Raw genomic sequence first — 8,746 nt, forward strand, 5'->3', positions numbered from 1 at the left:
TAAAAGCTTGTTATGAACATTGTCTGACTGTTGAAGAGCAGGATACAGGTGTTTCATGTCGCTCATATTTTAAAGGAAAATATCGATGAACTTTATTAACATTCATTTTCTTCTTAAGAGTTAAGTTTTTTTCTCTTTTATACATTTTGTACTGTTGTATTTATGGTGTCCTTTACTCTCCTGTAAGCATGCATGCTAGACTTTTCTCTATTCTAACTAAAATCCAGTGTGTGGTAATTGCTTCCACCTTTTCTGATGTGAGTGTGAAAGTCACACTGAACACTACTGAGACTAGTAATAGAGTAATATTAGAGTAAGGATATCCAGTCAGCAACCTAAACTCTTTAAGATCCTCTCTGTTCTTAATGTGTCCTCGTTAATCAAAAACCCCATACATTTACTAAACTCTGCCTATATAAATGTAACAGTGTGAGTGTGTGATGTTTTATTATTGCAGGGAAAGTGAGAAATGTGTTTTAAAAGCATGCTCATGTTCATGACTGCCATGTTTCTCCTGAGGCTGCCAGGTACAGTGGACATAATGTAATACTTCACAGACATGCTAATATGATATGGCCTATACACTATAAAAGTACAAATGTGTGTATGTAATAAATCTGTACTATTATTCGAAATCATGTCATAAGGTATACTAACAGTACAATTTTAACATATTTACTTTACCCTCCCAAACTCCCCACAAACGGCCATCAGAATTTATAATTACAATACCTGATCAGTGCCAGGAGAATACTCTTCTCAAAGCTTTCTGCATTTAAATCTTTTATCCAAATTGACTCTTTATTGTGACTGTGTTTCAGGTGTTCAGTGTGGTTGGAGTGTGACCTACTCCTCCACACGAGTCTGTGGCCTTAAAGGGGCATCAGTGGTCCTGCCCTGCAAATATGACTACCCTTGGGAAAGTCGTAGAGACACATATATGGGAGGAGAGTGGTATAAAGAGCAGAGTGGGATAGTCAGAGAACACAGTAACTCTAAATATCCTGACTGCAGTCTGAGCATAGACAAGCTTTCAGATGATCACTCTGGTGTTTATCACTTTAGATTTTACACAGTTCTTCACACGAGTTGGATAACAGGCAGATCTGGTGTTACAGTCTCCGTTACACGTAATAATGAACATATACAACTTACAATTTATTTTCTTTTTTTTCTGTTCATTGTGGAAATTATATTCAAGGTTGAATCCACAATGCCTTTTAACCTCTCTTCTCAGACCTGCGGGTGAAGGAGGGTGCTGTTGTAGGGAAACAAAATCAAACTGAACTGACCTGCAACACCTCCTGCAGTTTGAGCTCTAACACTCAGTACGTCTGGTACAAGAATGGACAGCCTCTACAAGACAAAACCACAGCCTCCATACCACTAGACTCAAGCAGACCCTTTGAAGTGAACAGTTACTCCTGTGCTGTGAGAGGTTATGAGGCTCACCGTTCGCCGGCAGTGTGTGAGTAGAGATGGAACTCAAGAACATTACATGACTATTTCATGTCAATTACAAAGGATAGTTGGATCTGAAGTTCACTTTTATTCAGATTAAGCAGAAAACATATTTTGTTTTTTATATACAGATAATAGCATGGATGCCTTTCTCAAAACCATAATGTGCATGTGTACACTGATAGATATGGTTTTTAATACTCCTTTTTTATACCTGTCCCTAGGTGCTCCATCTAAACAGTGTTGTGGTGTGACCTGCTCATCTAACAGCATCTGTGTATTGAATAGTTCATCGGTGGATATTTCCTGCACTTACAAATGTCCCAGAAATCACCGTATCAACACAACCTTCTGGTTTAACAAGCAGAAATCAAGCCAGCTCCCAGTAGATCTAAATTTGGATGAAGACTATCAAAACCACACAGATTATGTTGGCAAAAAAGAGAATTGTTTTACCCTGAGACTGAAAGACATGAGAGAGAGTCACTCTGGAGAATATGCATTCAGGTTTACAACAGAACAGGGGGAGGGTTACTCTGGATTACCTGGAGTCAGCATCTCTGTTACAGGTAGGCCCTTTAACTATTTTGATAATGACATGTGTGTACACGTAGCACTGTGTCCCCCTACACATAATATATCCTCCAGTTCTGCAGGTGCTGATAACTCCTGAAGCAGTGAAAGAGGGAGAGAAAGTGACACTCACCTGTAATACAACCTGTATTCTGAGTAACAACCCCACCTTCATCTGGTACAAGAACAGACAGCCTGTGACCTTCGAACACGCAACCAGAGACAACAGGCTGCATCTGAACCCAGTCAGCAGTGAAGATGTGGGTAGTTACTCCTGTGCTGTTAGAAGACACGACAGTCTCTTCTCCACTGAAGTGTTTCTCAAAGTCCGATGTAAGTTATTACAAATTAATGTTAATGTGTACAGATGAGTACAAATGTGGTTCAAAACGTATTGCATGTAAAATATATTGTGTCTTGTTGTCTATTTGTAGGTCTATAAGTTTTAACTGCTATCAAACTCAGATACAACAATGAAATGTCTTCATTTGTCACATGCTTGCTTTTGTTATTTATTAAGATAAAACTTGCATACATTTTAACAGACAAGCCAAAGAATGTCTCAGTGTCTATCAGTCCTGGGGAAATAGTGGATGGCAGTTCTGTGACTCTGACCTGCAGCAGTGATGCCAACCCACCAGTGCACAACTACACCTGGTATATGAGGACTGGAGCTGAATCTTTTATTAGGGGCACAGGTGACAGCATCAGCTTCAATGTGACCTCTGATTCCAGTGGACTTTACTACTGTGAGGCAGAGAATGAAGTTGGCTCTCAGACCTCTACTGGAGTTGCAGTTCATACGGAAGGTCAGTGTCGTGTAGTTTTGTGAAAATACTGAAATGTATCTCTGTCTGTTCAGATTCTCCTGTTTGTTTACAAAATTCTGGTGAACATGTAATAAAATGCACCAAGTAAATTTCCAGTATGTGAAAATATTCTTGGCCAATAAAATAGTTCAGATTCTGATTCTGATTCTGAGTTGATGATTTGAAGGAGGAGATTTAATACAGCTGTGACTGCTATCATCATCGTGCCACATGATGACATTCAGAATGTAAAGCCAGTTAACTTTTCCTGCAAAGTATCACTTACAGCACTGTTAATAATATTGCATGTATTTACTGTTTAATTGTCAAGACTTTCATTTTCCCTTAAAAGTGGCTGGCTTCATCCCCTCTGCTATTATCACCACATTCATCATTCTTGCTGTCCTGCTGTTACTTGGAATTGTGTATAGGAGGTGATTCAGTGAAATTTGCTTCCTCTGAAATAATTTTGTGAAAAAAGAGGCATGCCATGTATATTGCTAACTGCATATTATTACTAAGTATGAATATATATAACTTTCCCTCTTTTTCGCCTACTCTGGCAGGGCAATGCAGAATGTTCGTCCCTAAACTGTAGGTTAATCATAGGAGCACTGACACCAGATTTTATGAGGCTTACTCTGTTTCTTTATTCAGTAAACGTGAAGGAGCTGAGAGAAACAGCAGAGGAAACCAAAGGGTAATACAAAACTTTTAAAATCCCTAAAATAAACAGTAAAAAAGCTGCATGCTTGGTGACAGTGAATTGGGCTTTGACAAGTTTTAGAATCATCTCTTTCTACCAATATTTTCATCATAGGCTGTCCATTCTGATGCCCATGATGAGACATACACAGCTCTCAACCCCAGGAGCACATCCTCTGAGTATGACACTCTGCAGGTAAGTCGTCCTAGACGGATGTTATCAGCCTTATCATGTTCATTAGTTAAATCAGTGATAGAGCTGCCTTAAATAAAACCTTAACCATCACCTATCAAAGTGTTCAATCATGACATTGACAATGTCTTCTGTGTGGTAACATATTTAGACCTCAGTGTATGAGAATCTGCAGAGAAGAGAGACGCCCCAGTCAGAGATGGAGCTGAAGGATCTCGGGATGAGATGCCAACACCAACCATGACTTCTGGACTCTCCATCTCATACTTACTGCTGCCACAGTCTAACGTTGTAAAGGGATCTTATTATCAGTGCTAACATTTCCCTGCTTTCCCATGCTAGGGACATTTAATGTTTCTCCATTGGTGTAGGTTTCTATGACTGTCATCATCATTTAGCACCAGTCAACCTCTAATCTTATCAACTTTCTATTGCATTTTGTAATGTATGCATTGTAGAAGTTACATGTCTGTGTATTTTTCTTTTAACGTACACACTCTTAGTTTACCCATGTGGCTTAGTTTAAAATATGGCTTATTAGCATTATTTGTCAGGAGCTGTGGCGTCACGGTCTCTGGATTCTTATTTGATTTGATTGTCTTTAATGTATGTCACAAATGTAATGTTTTGGATAATTTTGTTCTCTGTTGATGTCCATAATGACGTTTTATCCTACAGAAATCTGTTATTCTGTTTGTGTATTTGATTGTGTACTTCATGTTGATATTAAAAAAAATATATTTTCTCTATCTTAATAAAACAGTTGTGTGCATAATGTTGTTAATGTCCTTTGTTGAGAGGCGAGTGGTCTTTACATTTCTGGGGCCTTTAAGGGGGGGGGGGGGGGGGGGGGGGTGATGTTGTCGACCAGAGCCAGGTTGAGGCAGAGGAAGGTTGCCTCCACTGCTGACCAGGCTGGACTCGCTGGAGATGGTGTTGGTGAAGACCGAGTCCAGAGTGAAGGGGTAGCTGAAGAGGGGTGGCTCCAGGGAGGCCTTAGACATCATGCTGTGGAAGCTGGCCTGGCGGCTGGAGCCCTCAGAGGTGGAGATGATGCTACTGGCACGGGAGCGTGGAGAAGGTCTGTGCCACCCGACCTTGACCCCTTGACCTTGACCCCCCTGACCTTCACCTTGACCCTCCATCCTCAGCATAAAGAGTGAGTAACTTTACACACAAAGACAATGAGAGTACTTACTCTGCCCCAGGGTTAGGACATGGTGGAATATAGCATTTTTTACGTTAGATTCAGTTTGCCTCATGGGGATGTGGATGCAGCTTCACTGCTCAAAAGCAGAAACACAGCGGCCAGCTGTAGCATTAGCATAATTAGCATTAGCCTTTAAGAAGACAAAGAGCTATGAGGGGCAGCAAAGAATGCGGCAGCCAAGGCGAGATGGTCAGAGCAGAGCAGAGCCTTTCTGTGTCTAACACAGGGAGCGACGGAAGAAGGACCTGACTTTGTCTTTCTCCTTCTGTCTGTTCCGCATGAGGGGGAACATTTTCAGGATGGCAACTTTTGCAGCACTGCAGCAAATGAGGGCGGATGGAGAGAAAAAAGAAGGAGGAGAGGAGAGGAGAGGAGAGAAGACACAATACGTCACACAAAGAGACAAAGGTGTGTGTCAAACACAAGTACATTCAGTAATGCACACGTAAACACACACACACTTACACAGCCATTGTAGCCATTGTCGTGGCAGGGCGCGCCCTTACATGACTCGGAGCACGTGGGTGTCAGCAAGTGAATGCGGTTCATTCAATTTGTCTCTGAAAAAGAAAATGCACCCTTACGTAAGACGAGTCCACTTTTCTAATTCTAATGTCCATCACTATGGTTGTGTGTGAGTTCTACCTCAGAGACTGAGACTGGCTCTTTGGTGATATGGTTAGAATGGATGGCTGAGGGAGACTGCTGGGGGATTACAGGTTTACACAGTGGCGATTTTAGCCTGAAATTTCTGGTGGGGCAATTTTGTATGACTTCATGTCACCGTGAAAAAAACTAGAGGTAGCTGATTATTATAAGCAGCAGACCAGTAAGATATGTTATGGGCTGCATTTTGAGTGCCAGCAGGGAGCAGAAATCCTATTTCAAATACATTTCACATGCTTCAACGCTCAACGCAACACAAAGATGTTGCCTATAATACAGCATTAAAGTAAAATGATTGCAACAAAGTAAAAATATTAAATCAAATCAAATCAAATCAAACTTTATTTGTACGGCGCATTTCATACAAGGAAGTAACACAATGCGCCTCACAGTAGGAAAGAAAAGGGGGGGGGGGGGGGGTTACACTTGTATAAAACACACAGATTTTCAAGAGATAAATGAATGGGGGGGGGGGGGGGTTACAAACACTTGTAAAGAGACACAGATAAGTAAATAAATAAATAAATGTTACATTAATGTTAAATAAATACATTTTACAAGTTACAAAACACTTATAAAAAGACACAGATTTTGCCAGAGATAAATGAACAGGAAATTACGTACTAACCGCACTGGCACCATAAAGGACTGCTCAGCACAGTTATCGTCAAACTAAGAGACAGCTGCTGGGGGGGGGGGTACAAATACTTGAAAAGAGACAGAAATAAGTAAATAAATAAATGTTCCATAAATGTTAAATACATTTTACAGTGAGTGATAAGCGAGATCAAAGAGGTATGTCTTAAGTGCATGTTTAAAGGTTTCAACCGTTTCGGCCATTCTTAGGTATTCTGGCAGAGTGTTCCAAAGGTTGGGGGCATAGAAACTAAAAGCTGCTTCCCCATGTCTCTTTGTCCTGGCTTTTGGAACTGTTAGAAGTTCAGTGCCGGAGGACCTCAGGGATCTACTGGGTGTGTACCTTGAGAGCATGTCTGTTATATATTCAGGTGCATGACTATGGAGTGATTTATAGACTAGTAGGAGAACCTTGAAATCTATTCTAAAACTAACAGGTAGCCAGTGCAGTGATTTTAATACTGGTGTGATGTGCGCTCTCCGTCTTGTTTTAGTGAGGACTCGCGCTGCTGCATTCTGTATTGTTTGTAGTTGACTAATGGCTTTTTTTGGTAGACCAGACAAAAGCGAGTTACAGTAGTCTAGCCTGCTCGTGATAAACGCGTGCATCAGTCTTTCGGTGTCAGCCTGAGCGAGAAACGGTTGCACCTTAGCAATGTTTCTTAAGTGATAAAAAGATGTTTTAATTATATTTTTGATATGGGTTTCAAAATTGAGATCTGAGTCAAGTATGACGCCTAGGTTTCTGGCTTGGTGCTTGGTGTTAAGTGCTAGTGTTTTTAAGTGTGCAGTTAGTTTCTCTCTCTCGTTTTTTTCACCAATGACTAATACCTCTGTTTTATCTTGGTTTAGCTGGAGAAAGTTTTGTGACATCCATACATTTATATCAGAAATGCAATTTACCAAACAATCAATAGAGCTGTAGTTGTTGGGTGTTACAGAAATATAGAGCTGGGTGTCATCTGCATAGCTATGATAGTCGATGTTGTGCCTCCTAATTACACTACCAAGGGGTAGCATGTATAGACTGAAAAGTAAGGGCCCTAAAATGGATCCTTGAGGGACCCCACAGGTCATACAAATGTTTTTTGAGCTGTGGTCTCCGAGGGCGACAAAGTATTCCCGGCCAGTTAGATAGGTCCTAAACCAGTTTAGGACCGGACCAGTGAGGCCAACCCAATTTTCAAGTCTATCAATAAGGATATTGTGATCAACAGTATCAAAGGCTGCGCTCAGATCCAGAAGGGCCAAGACAGATAGTTTTTTGGAGTCAGCATTAATCCTGAGATCATTTACAACCTTGACTAATGCCGTTTCTGTGCTATGATTGGAGCGAAAACCAGATTGGAAGGTGTCAAATGCACAGTTAGCATCTAGGAAATTATTTAACTGTTTAAAGACAATTTTTTCCAGGATTTTGCTTAGAAAGGGAAGGTTAGAGATGGGTCTAAAATTGTTTAGAACTGAAGAGTCTAAATTGCTTTTCTTCAGGAGGGGTCTCACCAGGGCAGTTTTAAGTTCTGATGGGAAAATACCTGTAAGCAGGGAACAGTTTATAATGGCTAGAATGTCCTTAGACACAGAGTCAAAGATGGTCTTAAAAAATTTGGTGGGAAGGGGATCAAGAGGGCATGTAGACGGCTTCAGTTGTGACACTATTTTGCTCAGCATTTCTATATCAGCCAGTGCAAAAAAGCTCATACTGTTACAGCATGGTGGAAGGGGATCAGAAAACAAGACATTTGGAATTTCTTGAGCAATATTTTTCCTAATGTTCGTTATCTTATCTCTGAAGAATGCTGCAAATTCCTCACATTTGGAGGTGGAAAAGAGACTATCATCTACTTTAGGTGCAGGATTTATAAGGCTGTCTATTGTTGAAAAGAGGACCCTGGAATTGTTAGAATTTGTAGATATCAAATTAGAGAAATGATCCTTCCTAGCATTTCTTATTGCTTTATTAAAGACTGAAAGTTTATCCTTAAAGATATCAAGGTGGACCTGTAGCTTGGTCTTTCTCCATGTACGCTCAGACCTTCTGCAGGATCTCTTAAGTTTAATAATTTCCTCATTTCTCCATGGAGCTTTTTGTTTGGCTAAAACCTTTTTTTGTTTCAATGGTGCTACAGAGTCAAGTGCTGTCCTTAATTTTGTATTTAGAGTAGTTACTAGATCATTAACACATGATGGCCCCATATCTGGGTTTTTTGCACTAGTTATGTTCATCATTACTTTGAAATTCTCAGCTGCTGCAGAGTTAAGATAGCGTTTCTTAATAAAACATTCAGCACTATTTCTAACTTTAGGTATCAGTGCTGTAAAGAAAATACAAAAGTGGTCAGAAAGAGCAAGGTCACAGATAGACGATATAACAGTTGTAAGACCCTTTGTAATAACTAGATCAAGGGTGTGGCCACGGTTGTGAGTGGGTTCAGTGATGTGTTGTGTAAAGTCCATGGAATTCAAGAGATTCATAAAATCCCGGGCCTTTGA

The 8,746-nt window shown here is 40.4% G+C and overlaps 1 long non-coding RNA gene across 1 annotated transcript; it reads left to right on the forward strand.

Moving 5' to 3' along the window:
• Positions 1-3,309: 3,309 nt before the first annotated feature.
• Positions 3,310-4,481, forward strand: LOC116219409. The gene is made up of 3 exons (XR_006151610.1): positions 3,310-3,543; positions 3,664-3,744; positions 3,893-4,481. It is a non-coding gene; the product is annotated as an uncharacterized LOC116219409 (long non-coding RNA).
• Positions 4,482-8,746: the final 4,265 nt, after the last annotated feature.

This window comes from Clupea harengus, chromosome 24, assembly GCF_900700415.2.
Source record: "Clupea harengus chromosome 24, Ch_v2.0.2, whole genome shotgun sequence".
Taxonomy (NCBI): domain Eukaryota; kingdom Metazoa; phylum Chordata; class Actinopteri; order Clupeiformes; family Clupeidae; genus Clupea; species Clupea harengus.